The 20,280-nt window shown below is 46.6% G+C and overlaps 1 long non-coding RNA gene across 1 annotated transcript; it reads right to left on the bottom strand.

The window, feature by feature from the left end:
- Window positions 1–8,015: 8,015 nt before the first annotated feature.
- LOC310641946 lies at window positions 8,016–9,564 on the bottom strand. The gene is made up of 3 exons (XR_014492813.1): window positions 9,459–9,564; window positions 8,642–9,154; window positions 8,016–8,415 (listed from the first exon to the last, which is right to left on the bottom strand). It is a non-coding gene; the product is annotated as an uncharacterized lncRNA (long non-coding RNA).
- Window positions 9,565–20,280: the final 10,716 nt, after the last annotated feature.

Raw genomic sequence — 20,280 nt, 5'->3', positions numbered from 1 at the left:
CTACTCTATTGCATTCCATTCCATTCTATTCCTTTCTATTCTATTCTACTCTGTTCTGTTCTATTTTCTATCCTATCCCACCCTGCTCTATTCCAAATCCAAATCCAAATCCAAATCCAATTCCATTCCTTCCAATTCTAAACCTACATTTAATTCTCTTCCAAACTAAGCTGCTGAAAACAAGGGGAAAGGTTGAGAATTTTCTGAAGGACGAGGTTGGGGGTGTGTGGGGCGAGAGACTTCTACAAGTCTGAGGATCAACCCCCTTCCAAAAAGCAGAGCCCATAAAGCAGGCTTAAACAGGTGTGTGTGTGTGTGTGTGTGTGTGTGTCTTGCCTGACAGCCTAACTGAACATCTTGCAAGGGCTAAGAGGGAAGGTCCCCCGCCGTGGAGCCCTGGCAGAAGCAGCGGCTTGCAAAGATTTACGGGAAAATAGGTCACTGCGCATTGCCTCCACCTCCGCTGATGGCTGACAAGGAGGCAGCTCAAGGGCGAGTCTGGGGTCTTCCTGCATCTCTGCCGCCTTTGTTGCCGGCTCTCGGCTGGAGAAGCACGTGCGAGTTGTGCGACAGCTTTTCCCTGGATTGGTTGTTGTCGGAGCTGGCTTCCTCCGGGGCCTGGCCGGGCCTCCTGGGACGTTGAGAGCCGAGGGCACCACGTTGGGGAAAGGATCCATAAGAGAAATCCTGTTTTTGAAGGGTACAATCCTCTCCTGCCTGGTCCTCTCGGAAAGCTGGTTTTTCAAGGGTTCTGGAGAAGGGCGTTGTGGGTTTTGAGTGTGTGTGTGTGTGTGTGTGTGAGAGAGAGAGAGAGAGAGAGAGAGAGAGAGGGACCACAGTCCTCGACTTACAACGGTACATTTAGTGACTTAAAAACCAGAGGTTTTTAAGAAGAGACTGGACAACCATTTGTCTGAAATGGTAGAGGCTTTCCTACCTGAGCAGGGGGTTGGACTAGATGACCTCTAAGGTCCCTTCCATTCTGATATAGAAGAAAGGAAGGAAGGGAGGGAGGGAGGGTATGAGGGAAGGAAGGTAGGTAGGTATAGGGTTGCCTGCCTGAGCAGGGGGTTGGACTAGATGACCTCTAAGGTCCCTTCCAACTCTCTCCTCTTCTTCTTCTCCTCCTCCTCCTCCTATTATTATTATTATTATTATTATTATTATTATTATTATTATTATGTTGGAAGGGACCTTGGAGGTCATCTAGTCCAACCCCCCGCTCAGGCAGAATTATTATTATTATTTTACAAAGGCACTGAAGAAAGGGACTTAGGACCGTTTCCCACACTTAACGCCCGTTGCAGCATCCCCATTTTGGTCACGTGATCAAAATTTAGACGCTTGGCAACTGACTCGTACCTATGACGGTTGCGGTGTCCCTGGGTGTGTGTCTGTGTGTGTGTGCGTGTGTGTGTGTGTGTGTGTGAGACGTGATCTCCTTTTACAACCTTCCCTCTAGCCAAGGTGACAGCGGGATCTGGATTCACTTAACGGCCGTGTCACCGTTTCCCCAGCCCCAGTTGCCCCCCATCCAAGTGCAAACCGGGCCTGACCCCGCTTAGCGCCTTCAAGGCCAACCAGGCGCCCGTCAGCCAGCTGGGTTTCTGGTTCTCCGACTCAGTTTCACTTCTGCGTTTGTCTGTTTCTTTCGGGGGGGGGGGCTTTTGGAAGGGGTGTCCTTCGGTCAACCAACCCCGCTCTTGACCCATTTTGGGAGGGAGGGAGGGGGGGCTGGGGCTCTGCTGGCTGACCCCCCCCCCCTTTTGGGCTCCTCTCTAGAAAGAGCAAATTAAAGATTGATGAGGCTGCAAAAGAAGCTGGAAGCTTCTCTGGATTGGGCCCTCGTGGGGGGAGGAGGAGGAATTACAAGCGGGGGCTGCTGACTTCTCACGGCCTGCCCCCCCCTCACCAAAAGTGCCCCCCCTCCCAAGGATGTTGTTGCTTTCTCGGGACTTTGGAAGGAAGGGGCCCAAAGTGACCACGGTCTGCTTTTGCCAAGGCAATCATTGTGCAAGGTTGTTTGTTTAATTTACACCCTGCCTTTCCTCTAGGTCTAGGAGCGTAAGGGTGCGTAGAGAGCGTTCCCCACAATGGTCCTGCGAGGTAGGCTGTGGGGGATGAGAGACACACACACATACACACACAGAGAGAGAGAAAGAGAAAGATACAGAGACAAAATGGGAGAGAGAGAGAGAGAGAGAGAGAGAGAGAGAAAGAAAGAAAGAAAGAAAGAAAGAAAGAAAGAAAGAAAGAAAGAAAGAAAGAAAGAAAGAGCCAGGGAGAGAGGAGAGAAAAGAGACAAAGAGAGAGAGAGAGAGTGAGGGAGAAAGAGACAAAGAAAGAGAGACAGGGAGACAGGAGAGAAAAGAGACAAAGAGAGAGAGAGAGAGAGAGGGAGAGAGAGAAGGAACGAGAAAGAGAGAGAGAGACAAAGAAAGAGAGTGAGAGACAGGTAGAGAGAGAGAAGGAGCCAGAGAGAGAGAGAGAGAGAGAGAGAGAGAGAGAGAGAGGGAGAAAGGGAGAGAAAGAGAGAGACAAAGAGAGAAGGAGCAAGAAAGAGACAAAGAGAGAGAGAGGGATGGAATGAGAAAGAGAGAGAGAGAAAGAAAGAGTGAGAGAGACAGAGAAAGACAGAGAGAGAGATAAAGAGACACAGAGAAACAAGGAAAAGAGAAAGACACACACACAAACACAGGGAAGAGGAGGCAGAGAAAGAGAGGCAGAAAGAGAAAGAGAGGAGAGAGACAGGATGAGTAAAGCTTAGGTAGCTCAGCTCACCACCCCCTGGGAGCAAGGCTGGGCAGGAAGGACGAGAGGCACAAGGAGGGCATTTGCGGCTGAGCCAGACTTGAACCTGGCTCCCTCCAGTGCACAGGGGCGCCGGCACTTCCGGGGGGGGGGGGCCACTCGGTGCTCAGGGGTGGGGGAGGCTCTGAACCCGCTGGCAAAGGCCTCGTCCCTCCTTCGCCTCTCCTGGCTGGCTTGTTTGGCTAGCCGCGCAAGCCCCCATCGGCCCGATTCGCGGGTGTCGAGCCCCGGGGCCGGGTTCTCCAAAGGCGGGGACTCCGCGGCCCATGTGGCACTGCCTCCCAGTCCCCTGCCCTGCCTCCAGAAGGAACCGCCCGCCTTTAGGGCTCGTTGTCAGGCCGCACCCCAGCAAACCTCTCTCTCTCTCTCTCTCTCAGTTGTGCGAAGCCGGCTGCCAGCTGCAAAGCAGACACCGGCCCAGCGCAAGGTGTGACTTGTGTGTGACCCTGCAAGATGGAGGCACCTGACTTGATGGGGAGGGGGGTGGACCAGTCTTTGAGTGGAGGGGGGTGGTGAGAGAAGGCCACGGGGGGGGGGGAACCAAAGGAGAACAAAGCATCTTTTCTTCCTGGCTTGGCCTTGGCGGCTGTGCGCTGCCTCTTGTGCACCTGAGAGACCCACCTGAGGCCTCCTTCCTCGTCCTGGCCCCCCCTCCCTCCCTCCCTCCCTCCTTTGGGGCAGCGTTCCCAGGCAGCTGGAAAACAAGAGTGCTGGGAGGCTTAATTCAGCCCTCCCCAAAGGGGGCCAGAGAAAGCAGCAGATAACAGAACAGCAGAGTCGGAAGGGACCCTTAAGGCCACACCTGGGATACGGCAACCAGTTTTGGTCACCACGATGTAAAAAAAAAAAAAGGTGTTGAGACTCTAGAAAGAGTGCAGAGAAGAGCAACCAAGATGATCAGGGGACTGGAGGTTAAAAGATATGAAGAACGGTTGCAAGAACTGGATATGTCTAGTTTAATGAAGAGAAGGACGAGGGGTGACATGATAGCAGTGTTCCAATATCTCAGGGGCTGCCCCAAAGAAGAGGGAGTCAAGCTATTCTCCAAAGCGCCCGAAGGCAGGACCAGAAGCAACGGATGGAAACTAGTCAAGGAGAGAAGCAACCTGGAACGGAGGAGGAATTTTCTGACAGCGCGACCAATCAACCAAGGCAACAGAAGTTGCCTTCAGAAGCTGGGGAGCTTCATCACTGGAGGCTTTCAAGAAGAGACTGGACTGCAAACCGTCGGAAATGGTGTAGGCAGGCTCTCCTTCTTGGGTGGGGGGCTGGACTAGATGACCCACAAGATCCCTCCCAACTCTATTATTTTAATTCTAATTCTCCTGCTCAAGCAGGATACCCTATCTCATTCCGGACAAACGGTGGTCCAGTCTCTTCTTGAAAACCTCCACTGATTGTTAAGTGGGTCACCATGTGGCCATTCCCAATTTGTGAACCTTTTTTTTAATGACCATTGTTAAGTGAATACTGCATAAAGCAAAGACTGTGCATTCTTCGTTGCAGGGTGTTTTTAGCTGGAAACTGAAAGTAATCTCTAGTTTTAAACTGTGGTTAGCAGGGCACAGGCTGATAGAATTTGTCAAGAGAATACGATGGTCATAGCAAACACTCTTTTCCAACAACCCAAGAGACGGCTCTACACATGGACATCACCAGACGGTCAACACAGAAATCAGATTGACTATATGCTCTGCAGCCAAAGATGGAGAAGCTCTATACAGTCAGTAAAAACAAGACCAGGAGCTGACTGTGGCTCAGACCATGAGCTTCTCCTTGCAAAGTTTAGGCTTAAATTAAAGAAAGTAGGGAAAAGTGCTAGGCCAGTCAGGTATGAATTAAATCATATCCCTGTTGAATATACAGTAGAGGTGACAAATAGATTTAAGGAATTAGATCTGATAGACAGAGTGCCTGAAGAACTATGGACAGAGGTTCGCGACATTGTACAACAGGTAGCAACCAAAACCATCCCAAAGAAAAAGAAATGCAAGAAAGCAAAATGGCTGTCTGAGGAAGCTTTGCAAATAGCTGAGGAAAGGAGGGAAGCGAAAGGCAAGGGAGAAAAACATAGATATGCCCAATTGAATGCAGAATTCCAGAGAATAGCTAGAAGAGATAAGAATGCCTTCTTAAATGAACAGTGCAAAGAAATAGAAGAAAACAATAGAATAGGGAGGACCAGAGATCTTTGTGAAAAAAGTAAGGTTCTACATTTAGGCAGGAAAAATCAAATGCACAGGTATAAGATAGGTGGTACCTTGCTCAACAGTAACAACTGTGAGAGGGATCTCGGAGTCCCAGTGGACCATCCCTTAAATAGGAGCCAGCTGTGTGCTGCAGCTGCCAAAAAAGCCAACACAGTGCTAGGCTGAATTAACAGAGGGATAGAATCAAGATCACGTGAAGTACTAATACCACTTTACAATGCCTTGGTAAGGCCACACCTGGAATACTGCATCCAGTTTTGGTCACCACGATGTAAAAAAGATGTCGAGACTCTAGAAAGAGTACAGAGAAGAGCAACAAAGATGATTGGGGGACTGGAGGCTAAAACGTATAGGGAACGGTTGCTGGAATTGCGTATGTCTAGTTTAATGAAGAAAAGGGTGAGGAGTGACATAATAGCAGCGTTCCAGTATCTCAGGGGCTGCCCCAAAGAAGAGGGAGTCAAGCTCTTCTCCAAAGCGCCTGAAGGCAGGACAAGAAGCAACGGATGGAAACTAGTCAAGGAGAGAAGCAACCTGGAACTAAGGAGAAACTTCATGACAGTCAGAACAATCAACCAGTGGAACAACCTGCCTCCAGAAGCGGTGAATGCTCCAACACTGGATGTTTTTAAGAAGAGACTGGACAGCCATTTGTCTGAAATGGTACAGGGTTTCCTGCCTTAGCAGGGGGTTGGACTAGATGACCTCCAAGGTCCCTTCCAACTTATTATTATTATTATTATTATTATTATTATTATTATTATTATTATTATTATTTTCAAGAAAATTGGAGATGAAGGGAACTTTTCATGCAAAAATGGGCATGATAAAGGACCAAAATGGCAGGGACCTAACAGGCAGAAGAGATTAAGAAGAGGTGGCAAAATTACACAGAGGAACTATACAAGAACGAGCTTAACGTCCCTGAGAAACAACAACAAAAATTTGACACCCTTCAAATGGCCATTGCAACTTCAAATTCGGGTCCAAATCCCTTTTTCAAGGTCCGTCCTAAGTTGAGGACTACTTGTACTTTGTCGCAGATCTGTGGAGGGACCTTGAACAACGGGAAAGAATAGAATAGAATAGAATAGAATTATAAAATGGAATGGAATGGAACGGAATAGAATAGAATTATGGAATGGAATGGAATGGAATAGAATAGAATAGAATGCAGAATATACTACAATGTAGAATAGAATAGAATAGAACAGAACAAGAACAGAGTTGGAAGGGATAGAGAGAGATGGAATGATGGTAGATAGATAGATAGATAGATAGATAGATAGATAGATAGATAGATAGATAGATAGATAGATGGATAGATATGGAAAGATGGTAGATAGATAAAGAGATGGAACGATGGGATATGTGGTGGACTTGTAGAAATATAAAAGCTTTTTGGATTAAAATTTGGTGGAACATTCAAAAGATTTTTAAGAGAAAGATAAAGTTCTCTCCACAATTGTTTTTATTGGGTATTGTTGTAGATTGTGATACTAAAGAAATCAATTTGATGTTGAACTTGATAACAGCAGCACGGTTACTGGTGGGACAATACTGGAAGAAGGGTAGTTTGCCTACTATAGAAGAATGGGTACTTAAAGTATCGAATCTTGCAGAAATGTCTAAGATTTCTGCTTATTTGAAGGATCACTCACAAGAAAGATATATTTCAGTTTGGAGAAGATGGATAGATTATATTCAGAATAAATATGGGACTAAAAAGTTCCACTTAGCTTATGAGTAGATTTTAGAGGGATATTGTTATTAATTTTAGTATTAGTATTGATTATATTTTTGTTTAAGTTATTATTATGCTTTTAATAATTTGAATGTATCTATGTTTAAGGGGAGTTAAAGCACATTATGAATTTGGTTAATTTTATAATGGAGAATTTTAGTTAGAATATGATTATTATATCTATAACCCTGTATTCAGCTCTGGGAAGTGGGGGGGAAGGGGTGGGTGGGTTTTTGGGATATGTATTGTAAAATTTTTTTGTAAAACTCTTTAATAATAATAAAAAGAGATGGAACGATGGGATAGATATAGCTAGATAGACAGAGATGGATGATACAGAAATATAGAAAGCTAATAAAGTTAGATGATGTCATAAAGGTAAACGAATGCTGAGAAACATAAACAAACAAACACATTTAATAAAGAAATAAATGGACAAGAAACCCTGCAAAGCAACAAAACCAACTGGGAGGGTGTGCACACACACCAACCCAAAGAGAAAGAAGCACAAACAGGTGAGCAGGACGCAGGGGCCCACAAGCAAGGGTCCGTCTAAGTGCCCTCAAGGGAACTCCTTAGGCATGGCTGCAATTCCCGGGGCAGACAGAAGCAGAGAGCAGCAGCCCAGCCCCAAAGACCTGGTCCCGTTGCTGGATGCGAAGTGGGGCAGAGGAGCCTCAGGAAATAAAGCTGGAGAAGGTGGAAAAAGACACAACTGGGTTGTGTGTTTCTCAACCGTGGCCGCTTTAAGATGGGTGGACTTCAACTCCCAGAATTCCACAGCCGGCCATGCTGTTGAAGTCCATCCATCTTAAAGCGGCCACGGTTGAGACACTCTACAACTCTCGCGCGAACCGAAGACCTTCTCCCCATCCAATAGCGCCACCGCGTGACATCACGGAACACACTTCCTGCAACCGCGGGCCCGTCATTGGCTGGGGAGAGTGCCCGTCTCCCAACCGGTTGGGCGGTTGTGGGAGGGCCGAGGCGCCAAGCGACATTTCTACCCAGGAAAACAATCTTGGTTTCTTCTAGTGTTGCTAAGGAAACATTAATTGAAATGATTATGAAACCCGGCTAATGGGATTCCGTTCGCCCCGCCCACTAAGGCGATGTCTGGCGCCGAAGGCTTGAAGTCGCCTTCCCGCCCTTTTCGGTTCAATTTTCGAAGCACCGGAAGTCCCGCCCTCGGCCGTTGTTGCCCAGGAACGCTTTTACCACGAGCGGTAGCAACGTTCGGACCGCTCTAGGCACCTCTCGATGTTTATTAACGGAATAATACCGCTAGAAGAGGCGTTGGAGGACTTCTAGGCCAACGGAGGCCTACCTGAGCTGGAGGAAGCGCCGCAGAGGCGGCGGAGCAACGAGGAGCTCACCGGCAACTCGAGCGAGCCTGGCTGAAGGACGGAGCCGGAGCCACCGCTGGAGCCGGAGCGGTGGATGGGGACAGATGGTGGAGCGGCCCACCCGAGAAAAACCGACTAGTAGACCGGCTCAGCACAGAAAAAGCAGCTATTAAACTGCTCAGCAGAAAAAAAACCAACTACTGGTAGTAAATCTGCTCAGTACAGAGAGAACAGCTAGTAGACCGGCTCAGCAGAGAAAGACCGACTCAGTAGGGAAAACAAACCCCAACTACCAGTAGTAAACCTGCTGGGCACAGAGAGACCGGTTTTTAAACCAGCTCAGAAAAAAAACTGACTAGTAGACCAGAAAAACTACAGAAAAACCAAGTATTAAACCAGCTCAGCAGAGAAAGACTGCCTAATAGAGCGGCACAGCAGAAAAAAAAAACCCCAACTACCAGTAGTAAACCTGCTCAGCACAGAGAGACCAGGTATAGAACAGCTCAGCACAGAAAAAACAGGTAGTAAACCTGCTCAGCACAGAGACTGGTTTTTAAACCAGCTCAGCGGAGAAAAAGTGACTAGACCGTCTTGGCATAGAAAAACCAGCTATTAAACCAGCTCAACCCAGAGACCCCTGCTATTAAACCGGCTCAGCAGAGAAAAAGCAACTACTGTAGTAGACCAGCTCAGCAGGAAAAAACCGATTAGTAAATCTGCTCAGCACAGAAAGACCGGCTAGTAGACTGGCTCCTCACAGAAAGACTGGCTGAACATAGAATGGAGACCCCAGAAGAGCAATGCCTGGGGGCAGCTAGAAAGATCGGCTGAGCACCAGAAGGCAGCCGAAAAGCAAGGCAGATAGGATAGAGAAATAAGGAGCAAATTAAGACAAGGGAGGATAGAGATGAATTTTTTAGGCAGAGAGTAGAATGCTGAAAGAGCATCTATCTTCTAGAAAGCAAGCCAATCCGCTTTCCAGCAAAATTCCTTGAGGAGAAATCAGCCTTTCCCTTCATTGAATAGTCCTATCCTTACATTAACTGTGGGCGCTCCGGCTTTGTGGAACCAGCTGCCGGTTGAGCTCCGGATGGCACCGGATCTCTGCTCCTTCCGGCGCGGGTTAAAGACCCATTTATTTGAACAAGCTGGCCTGGCCTGATGGGGAATCACTTAGGGTTTTAATATTTATATATATATATTATTGTTTTTATTGTGGGCAATAATTTAATTCTTTTTTTAACTTTTGTATTTTTGTAGTTTTAAGATATGCCCTGTTCACCGCCCTGAGTCCTTCGGGAGAAGGGCGGTATAAAAATTTAATTAAATAAATAAATAAATAAAAACTTTTAACTTCAGTATAAACAGCATTTTTTTTAAAAAAAAACCTGCTACATACTTTTACAACACAATCTGTTACCCCTTTTTTTTCCTGCTGAGAGATCATTTTTCCTTTCAGCTGAGATTTTTTGTTTCATCATAAGGGTGATGGTGACATGATAGCAGTGTTCCAATATCTCAGGGGCTGCCCCAAAGAAGAGTCGGTCAAGCTCTTTTCCAAAGCATCTGAAGGCAGAACAAGAAGCAACGGATGGAAACTAGTCAAGGAGAGAAGCAACCTAGAACTAAGGAGAAACTTCCTGACAGAACAACTAACCAGTGGAACAACCTGCCTCCAGAAGCGGTGAATGCTCCAACATTGCAAGTTTTTAAGAAGAGACTGTACAGCCATTTGCCTGAAATGGTATAGGGTTTCCTGCCTGAGCAGGGGGTTGGACTAGATGACCTCCAAGGTCCCTTCCAACTTAATAATAATAATAATAGTAATAGTAATAATAATAATAATAATAATAATAATAATAATAATAATAATAATAAGTTGTTGTAAAGTTAGTCACACGATTGTCAAGTGAATCTGGCTTCACTTTGCTTCTCAGAAGGTCGCAAAAGGGGTCCTTTTGACCCCTGGGAGATTGCAGCCTATATAAAAGTCTGTTGCCAAGCGTCCAGATTTTGATCACATGACTATGGAGATGCTGCAACGGTCTTCACTGTGGAAACCGATCATGTCACTTTTTCCAGTGCCTTTGCCACTTTGAACGGTCACTAGATGAATGGTCACGAGGGAAGGACTGCCTGTATCTCCCAGAAGGTTGCTTCAGCCCCGGCTCCCCCTTCCCAGGTTTATGAATATTGCTGTGGGGGGTTCTGCTCCTTTCAGCCTTCTTGCCCCCCCCTGCCCCACAGAGGGAGCCCGTCTAGCTTAGCCGTGCCCAGCAGACGTGATACTTGATCCCCTGAATTATTTACATGCTCTTCCTACAAAGGGGTCTGGTTCCCACTCCGACCACGTCCATTAGTGCTCCTCTCCTCCTGCCCCAGCTCAGCTATCGGCAGGGAAGCATTTTAATGGCCTCCCTCAGGAAGATCTTTCGCCAAGGAACTTCCCGGCGTTTCCCGTTGCTCAGGTCCTGGATTTTAGATCCCCAATTCTCAACTCTGCCCAGTCCAATCTGTGTGCAGGCAGTCCTCAACTTGGGTCCAAATTTCTTTTGCTAAGCTTGTTAAGTGAATCACACCCAATGTTACGATTTTTTTTTGCCAGCTTCTTGAGCAGCTCACTGCATCCTAAGGAAAACAGGTGATTGTTAAGTGAATCCAGTTCCCCTGTTGCTTGTTGGAAAATGGCTGGGAAGGTCAGAAATGGCTCACTGTGAGTTGGGGTGGGGGCATGAAGGGAGGCTCAGCCAATCTCAGTGTTTACATGGTTGTACTTTGACAATAGTGGGATGCGGTGCCTCAGTGGGTTAGGACGCTGAGCTTGTCGATCAGAAGGTCGGCAGTTTGGCGGGTCGAATCCTGAGTACCGCATAGCAGAGTGAGTGCCTGTTACTCGTCCCAGCTTCTGCCAACCTAGCAGTTTGAAAGCACCTAAAAATGCAAGTAGAAAAATAGGGACCAGTACGGTGGGAAGGTAACAGCGTTCCGTGCGCCTTTGGCGTCTAGCCATGCCGGCCACATGACCACGGAGACGTCCTCGGACAAGCGCTGGCTCTTCGGCTTTGAAACGGAGATGAGCACCGGCCCCTAGAGTCGGAAACGACTAGCACGCATGTGCGGGGGAACCTTTACCTTTACCTTACTTTGACAATAAAGGTTCATTCATTGTGGCATGCTATAACTTGGGGCCGTGCCTCCCACATCTGGATTTGCATTGGGATATATTATTTTAGCCTCCCTAAAACTGATTTCTTTTGGGACCGGACCCTCAGTATCCCCCTTCTGGCATGCTGGAGAATTGAAACTGAAAGGAAGGAGATGCTTCCAGCTCCCCCCCTAAGGAAATGAACTGGCAGTTTGGTTTAGGGGTTAAAGCACCAGGATAGAAAGCTGGAAACCATGAGTCTTAGCCATGAAAGCCAGCTGGGTGACTTTGGGACAATCACCAGGAGTGGTGAGTTCTAGTCCTGCCTTAGGCATCAAAGGTGGCTGGGTGACTTTGGTCCAGTCCTCTCTCAGCCCAATCCTCACAGGATTGTTGTGGAGAAAATAAGAGGAGGAATATTAGATATGTTCGCAGGACAACTTAAAAAAGAGCAGAAATTCTCCTGGAAAGCATCTACTGCCCATCCAGCATACAGCTGTCTCTCCTTTTCAATTCACACAACCCTCAAAACTCAGCATTTGGAAACATAGAAAACCAACGGTTCGTTGAGTCTGCCCTTCTGTGGAGTTCCTGGGCCAGCTCAGAACATGGTCAGCCGCCAACAGGAACTAACAGGCTTCCACTAAGGGGGGACATCCTCACCACACTCTCTCCCACCCCAGCTTCGCCCCAAGCCACTGAGCTTCAACTCCTTTAAATTAATAATTAGCAGCTCTCTTAACAAATGCCACCATTTGGTCCAGGAGAGGCAGTGTCGTCGGCATCAAAAATCGATCATGCTCAGTGAGAATTGAGTGGCTCCGTGCAGAGCAGAGGCTTTTATTGGTGGGGGGCATGGCTTGGTGGTGGTGGGGAGATGAAGAGGGAAGTGCTTTTAGAGGCCCATAAAGATGCAAAAACCTTCTGGGCGCTTAGAAGATGCTTTCCAAAGACGAAGCCAAGGCAATTTAGCTCCTGCTAAAGTGCACCCGAAGGGATGCAGTGGCTCAGTGGGTTAGGATGCTGAGCTTGTCGATCAGATGGTCGGCAGTTTGGCGGGTCAAATCCCGAGTGCCACGTAGCAGAGTGAGCTCCTGTTACTCGTCCCACCTTCTGCCAACCTAGCAGTTCGAAAGCACGTAAAAATGCAAGTAGAAAAATAGGGACCAGTACGGTGGGAAGGTAACAGTGCTCCGTGTGCCTTTGGCGTCTAGTTATGCCGGCCACATGACCACGGAGACGTCCTCGGACAAGCGCTGGCTCTTCGGCTTTGAAACACAGATGAGCACCGGCCCCTAGAGTCGGAAACGACTAGCACACATGTGCGGGGGAACCTTTACTTTTACCTTTAAAGTGCACCCCTCACAGGGCTTCCTCCCCAGCCAGACCAGGGCCAGGGCCAAAGGACAAGCCCCTTCCCCTCCATTCCTCATGTCAGGAGCCTTTGAAAGAGATGGCTTCCACCTTTAATGCCAGCCAGCCATGAGGAACCTCCCCTTCTGAACGAGAGGTTAGAAACGCAAGGGAGCATGTTGAAATTGTGGAGCCGGCGATCAATCAGAATAGAGCTGGAAGGGACCCTTAGACATCTTCTAGTCTAACCCCCTGCTGAAGCAGGAGATCCTATACCCTTTCAGATAGGTGGTTGTCCTGTCTCTTCTTAAAAAACTCCAGTGATGGAGCTCCAACAACTTCTGGAGGCAGGTTGTTCCACTGGTTAACTGTTCTCACTGTTAGGAAGTTTCTCCTTAATTCCAGGTTGCTTCTCTCTTTGGTCAGTTTCCACACCTTCCTTCTTCTTGTGCCCTCTATTTGGACAATAGTATAGGGTAGGGGTTTTCAAACTTTTTAAATGGGGCCAGTTCCAATGTCCCTCAGACTGTTGGGGGGGCAAGACTATAGTTGGGGAAAAATGATATACTGTTAATAAGTTTTTATTAATAAAAAAATCTAATTTGTCTATATTTGAATATTTTTTCCTGGGTCCATTTTTTTTACTTTCAGCAAACAAATTCCTATGCACAGTGCACATATCTTATTTGTAGTACAAAAAACAGGAAAAAATGCTATATTTAAAATGAATACCTTTAATTAACATAAGCTTATTAGTATTTCAATTGGAAGTATGGGCCTGCTTTTGGCTTATGAGACAGTCAATGTCCGGTTCCATATTTGTCAATGCCAGTTGTAACAAGTGATGCAAGTGAGCATCAGTTAGTCTGGATCTGGTTGGAGATTTCAGATGTTTCATTCGGGAGAAAGTCTGTTGATAGACATAGGTGCTGCCAAAGATGGTTGCCATTTTAAGCGTGTGATTCCTGAGTTTAAGATAGAGGGGAGAGATACATAGAAATTAGTAAGGCTGTTTGACTTGAATGTATCTTTCAGCGAGTCACAATTCTGTACTTCGGCCAGTTCCATTTGGTAAATCGGATCAACAATTTCAATGTCAATAGAAAATGAGTTCCGGAAAAGCTGTATGTATGTCCTGTTCATGGAGAGGAAGCTCTTTAAATCTACTTTGAAACTACTTTTGCAACATTTCCAGTGAATCCACACGTTTTGTTTGTGAATGCAACTGCTGGTTTTTCTGCAAATAGTTTTTGAGTTGTGGGAAGATGGCAGAAGTTCTCCTCCCTCACTTGTTTAATGGGTATATCCAATTTTACTTCAAGTGATTTCACATGTGAATGTGTATCACAGATGAGCTTCCCCTTTCCTTGAAGTTGCACACTGAAACTGTTGAGTAGCTCTGTTACATCTGTCAGAAAGGCAAGGTGCCATTTCCATTCAGCATCTCTGAGCTCTGGTACTTCTAAGCAGAAAAACAGAAACCTCTGGAAGTAAGTAAAAAAAAAAAGGTTTCAAAATGCTTCTCCCTCAACTCAGACAACAGACTTCTGTGTCATACAGAATATCTTCATAGGTAACATTTAGCTCAGACAGAAAGTCCTGAAACTAACTCTGGTTTAGTGAATGAGCTCTAATGAAGATACCACAATTTTCATGACAGTCCCACTTCAGTGATTTACAACATAGCGCTTGTTGGTGGATGAGGCAGTGTATGGCTATTGGATGCAAATGGTTGTGTTTGTCCATCTCTTGGTTAATGCGTGCAACCACTCCTTTCGTAGACCCCACCATGCTAGGACTACCAACAGTTGTTTAACAAATTCTCCCTCTACGAATGGTCTGCTAGTACGCACTATTAGCTTGGCAACTTGAAAACTTTCAGTGATGAAATAGTTAGCTGCTTCTCCTTCACAAAAGTATTTTCCTGAGTTGTCAATCCATTTTTCACTTTTAATATTTTATCTTTTCTCATTTGTCCGCCCAAACAATCATATTTATCTTTATGTTGAGTTTTGTAGTGTTGACACCAATTGTATTCCTTGAAGACAGACACTGAATTCTGGAAAATCAGATAAAAAGCTTTTTCCTTGCACTGTATGAAAAAGTAATCGTAAGTCCATTGTTCTGGAATATCCTGCATTCGGAGTCAATTTTTCTTTTTCTTGACATAATTATTTCTTAGGGATTAAAATTGTTTTTAGTAAAATACCAATAAATACAGCTCTACCAAAAGAATATACCAGCAATAATAACTTTGCCCTGGCCTAGTCTATAATATTCAACCCTTTGAAATCAGGAAATCACCATTTTGAACAAAAAGCCCAAAAGTATTTATTGTCCCACCACTGATCAAATAGGTCAATTTTGCCATTTCTGCTAATTCCATTATCTTGACAATCCATTTCTTCACTCTAGGTATTTCAGTATTTTTCCAAATTTGAGTATAATCTTGCTGCAGTTACCAGGTAAAAAAACAAAAACAAAATCTCCCATAAGTCTTTTCTAATTGGCTATCCATAAAGTTCTAGTTTCTTTTGAATTTGATGTTAATCTTTAATATTCTTTGCATCATTATCTGTATTTGTATCCACACAATTATCTACTAGATTGCTACTTTTTTCCAGGGAGAGGGCAAAAAAATAATGCACCAGTTCTAAACTTTAATCTTATTCCACAGAAAACAAAGGTGACCCCCCCCACCGCCCTTTGCATTAAAGGCCCTTCATTATGTCTAGTACAGCCAGTTACAAATTCATGTAAAAGCAGCAAAATGTTTAGAAGCCAGGAGCTGTGACAACAAAGATTTCACTGAGAACATTGTGAGAAAGAAGAAAAAAAAGCACAAGGGAGAGAACCATACAGAAACCCTTCTATCTCTTTCACTCCCTCAGGCTTGCCCCACATAAGTCTCTCTTATCTCCCTCAGGCTTGCCCCACATAAGCCTCTCGTATCTCCCTCAGGTTTGCCCCAAAGAACCTCTTACATCGCCCTGAGTCCTTTGGGAGAAGGGCAGTATAAAAATTTAATAAATATAAATATATAAATATAATACTCTATCTCTCTCAGGTTTGCCCCACAGAAGCCTCTCTTACCCTGTCTCCCTCAGGCGTGCCCCACAGAAGCCTCTCTTACTCTTATCTCCCTCAGGCTTGCCCCACAGAAACCTTCTCTCCCTCAGACCCCACACCAAACCTCCGTTCCTCGCTCTCTCTCAATCTCCCGCCCAAACCCCTCTTTTTTCAAGTCCCTTCTCCTCCCCGCCTCTTCCCTTTTCCTTCCCGGCATGCCGCCTTCCTGGGCTCTGGCAGAGCCACCTGGGCAGCGCTGATCAGCTGCAGCGCCGCACTCAGATTCCGGGGGCCTCAGCAGAGCTCAGGCAGCCTCCAGCTGATACCCCCCCCCCCAAGGACTGTGTGGTGCTGCCGGCGGAGGCTGCCGGAGCTCCAGATTCGCGCGCTGAACCTCCCAGCCACCGCCAACCCCGCAGTAGCTCATCTCTCCGCTACGCTGGGGAAGAACAAGGACGGCTGCCGCTCTCAGACAGAAGACTCGGAGCTCCCAGCGACCGCGCACCCAAACCGGAGGACGGAAGCGAAGGCTCGCTAGGGCAGCGGGCGGAGAAACCGGCGTTCAACGGAGCTTGGGGTCGCGTGACTCAGCAGAAGTGCCAAAGTGGGGTGGGGGCTTTCCGCACCGCTACAATGTATTTCGGGGTATGCTGGCTCAGGAATTCTGGGAGTTGAAGTCCACGACTCATAAAAGAGCCAAGGATGCCTACCCCTGGTGGGGTCTCCTGCTCGAGCGGCGGGGGGCTGGGGTTAGACTAGAAGACCTCCAAGGTCCCTTCCGGCTCTATTCTGACTTATTTTAGGTAGGGTCCGATCACAGGCTGAGCTGAAGAGAGACGGAACCAGGTTGAATGGGGGGGGGGAGCGATTGCTAACATCCAAGCGAACCTGCAGCTGAACCTGCAATGCTAACCGTGGTAACTTAGTTCACCAGGATTCAGCCACGCTGGCAGTGCCCAAACTATCGCCCCGCAAGCCAGCAAAACCACACCGCTGGAGATTTTCAAGCAGAGGCTAGACATGCACATGTCTGAGACGATACAGGTTCTCCTGCTTGAGCAGGGGGCTGGACTAGAAGACCTCCAAGGTCCCTTCCAGCTCTATTCTATTTCTGTCCTTTTCATTATTTTATTCTAGTCATTATTCTATTCTGCTCTACTTCTATTCCATTCCATTGATATTATGAGCCCAGCATATTACGCAGGCTCTGTTCATCACACTTAACCTGGTTATGAATAAACTTCCCGATTTGCACAAGGATGATGTGTGGTCATTTCCGACTCTTGGAAATTACACAAAGTCTTTTCCAGGAGGATCTTCCCCCTAACTGGCCCTTTGGGTCTTAAGCTGGAATGGGACAATTTGCTGTGGCCGTTAGACAATTCTGCGTGTGATATAACCACGCCATGCGTATCTCATCACTGTTTCTTCGACATTTCCATTTTTTTTGTCACTGAAAATAATGTTAAAGAAACACTGGCAGATAACAGTGATCACGTCGGTTCACCCCGTGGAATTGTCTGTGGCGAGATGGCCACAGCAAAATGACTGCGGCCAGTTGACCTAGAGTCCTAGACCCCTTCCAAGGGGGTCCCATCCCTCCCCACTGATGCAGGCTCTCTTCCACTTTTTCAAGCATCATTTATTCATTTATTTATTTATTATTTAAACTTGTGTACCGCCCTATTCCCGTAGGACTCAGGGCGGTTTACAGGGAAAAATTAAAAATACATACATACAAAGTTAAAATCGAGTAAAACTAAAATTAAATTAAGTCCCTGAATTTAAACTAAAACCCCATTAATAAATAATTAAAACCCCTCAGTCTGGGCCAGCGACTGTTCGAAGGTATAGTGAGTTAGGACCATTTTCACACCCGTAGCCATGTGATGCAAATTCAAACAGCCTGGCAACTTACTCCTATTTATGACGGTCACATGATCTCCTTTTGCGACCTTCTGACAAGGCCAAGGTGGGGGGGGGGGGAGAGCCAGATTCACTTAACAATCCTGTGACTAACTTAACAGCTGCAGTGATTCACTTAACTGGTAAGAAAGGTTGTAAAATGGGGCAAAATTCAACTGTCTCACTTAGCAACAGGCTCCATTGTGGCCATAAGTCAAGGGCTACCTGTAACCTCCAGCGATCTGAATTTTCTTGTAGTATGTCCAAAAGTAGGATAATTTTGAGCCTGGTGATTGGTCCCTCCAGACAAATTGTTTTGACAGTCCATCGCCCTGCATGCTACATCAACCGGTGGGCTAAACTAGGTTTGTAGAACGTACTAACCACCCAGCCCGACATGGCTAAAACCAAGTTGTCTCTTTACAACCTCTCTCTTTTCTGCAACACCCGCAGCTAAAACATTCTAGTCCTGCCCCCATCAAGACCCCCCACCCTGCATTTCAACACTTTTTTCAGAGCTCCAGGAGAGACCCACTTCCGGATTCTGTTTCTAGAAACCCTGCATGGTGGGCATTCAAGATTCACGGGACCTCTGTTGTCAGGTGGCTTGGGTTAAATCCTGCCTGTATTCTCTGGAGTGACCCCCACACTGACTCAGCAACTAAAAGCCCCCTCCCCCCAGTTCACATCCCCCTCCCCTTATAGGCACTTCACCATATCAGATTATAGCAATGATTTTCAAAGCTTAGGCAGCTTGGAGATGGGTGGACAGAGATGGAAGGGGCTTTGGAGTAGCCTAGCTAGACCGTTTCAGACAAATGGCTGTCCAGTCTCTTCTTAAAAAACCTCCAGTGATGGAGCCCCCACTTCTGGTGGCAAGCTGTTCCACTGGTTAATTGTTCTGTCAGGAAATCTTAGTTCTAGGCTGCTTCTCCTTGATTAGTTCCCATCCGGTGCTTCTGAATTTACAGTACAGTAACAATTGGCACTGTGGCGATTTTCTAGTCCAACCCCCTGCTCAGGCAGGAAACCATATACCGTTTCAGTCAAGTGGCTGTCGTATCTTCTTAAAAATCTCCAGTGATAAGAGCACCCACAATTTCTGGAAGCCAGCTGTCCCACCGGTTAAGTTTCTCCTTAATTCCAGGTCGCTTCTCTTTGGTCAGTTTCCATCATTTCTTGTTATCAGCTGCGAAGTCGTGTCCGACCCATCGCGACCCTATGGACAACGTTCCTCCAGGCCTTCCTGTCCTCTACTATCTTCTGGAGTCCATTTAAGCTCCTGAAGCTAAAACTCCAATACTTTGGCCGCCTAATGAGAAGGAAGGACTCACTGGAGAAGAGCCTCATGCTGGGAAAGGTTGAGGGCAAGAGAAGAAGGGGACGACAGAGAAGGAGGTGGCTCGATGGAGTCCCTGAAGCAGTAGGCCTGAGCTTAAAGGGACTTGTTTCTTGTCCTGCCCTTATTGAAAAATAAGTTAACACGCGCCCCCCTCCAATTCCGTAAGTTGAAGTCCACCCATCTCCAAGATGCCGAGGTCGACATTGAATTATATCAAGGTGAGCCTGTTATTTGGCCCCCTCAATCCCAAACACCAGCATGTGGAAGAAACTAAGCCAATGCACGTGAGTTTCCCACTTGATTTAACCTGGTTGAATTTCATTTGTGGTCCCTGGGCAACCTAGGAGAATATCTGTAGCTCAGGCTCGAAATGAGGGCTCCTTGGTCTTGAGTTTGCTTTTCTTGCAGACGGTTCATGTCCCTAACTAGGTAACACCATCAATGCTAGTGCTAACCAAGAATAGCCACAGAAACATTGCAGAACAGATCACCGTTCCTGGTCTTTCTCCGTCACCCCACCACCCTTTGGGATGAAGGATCTGCCCACTTCTTCAAGAGCCATGTATCCACGGAAACAATCCATGCTTGTTTCCAAATGACCCTCTCCCTTTCCCATCTCTTAGGCCAGGTTAAGCACCCACCGCTAGGAATGGATCCCACAAACCATGCTTTAACAAACCACAATATCAAGCAGATTCCGATTGCAGCTCACAGGGGAACACTGCTCTGGAGAGGCTGGGTGGACAATCTCCTCGGCCTGCGTTTATCTGGATTCCTGCGCTGAGCAAGGGATGAACTGGATGGCCTTAAGGAGCCCCTTCCATTAAGGGTGAGCTTAGCTACTGCAAGGCACTTCCCAAAACCTGTGGACTTAAAATAGACACCCCATCTTTTCTTCAAGACCCTTTCAAATTCCCCTCCCCCCCCTTTTTTTTTTGCAAAAGCGGGTGCACGAAATTCCCTCCCAGTCATCAAATTTTGGCTTCCTGCATCAATCCTTTTTAAAAACCAAAATCTTTTATTAAAAGTCTTATTCAAATTTCATAACAAACAGGATATATATATATATATATTTATATATATATAACCCAAAATTCCAAAGGCAGGGGGTGGGGTGGGGGAATGGAGATGTTATTTATGGCAGTGGGTCCTCAACCTTGGCCCCTTTAAGTCCACAAGTCTTAAAGGGGCCAAGGTTGAGGACCCCTGATTTATTGGGTTAGTTTGAGCCAAATCAGGGCTGACTTTGTAAACTGGGGTGAAGACCACCCAACGGCCAGGAATAGGGAAAGAGGGGGAACGTTTAACAGCAGCTCCAAACTTGGGGTGTGTTTTATTGTTGCTTGCCCCAAGGG

This window comes from Vipera ursinii (assembly GCF_947247035.1).
Source record: "Vipera ursinii genome assembly, chromosome: 1".
Taxonomy (NCBI): Eukaryota; Metazoa; Chordata; class Lepidosauria; order Squamata; family Viperidae; genus Vipera; species Vipera ursinii.
Note: the sequence above shows the minus strand (reverse complement) of the source record. Positions and strands in the feature narration are given on the sequence as shown.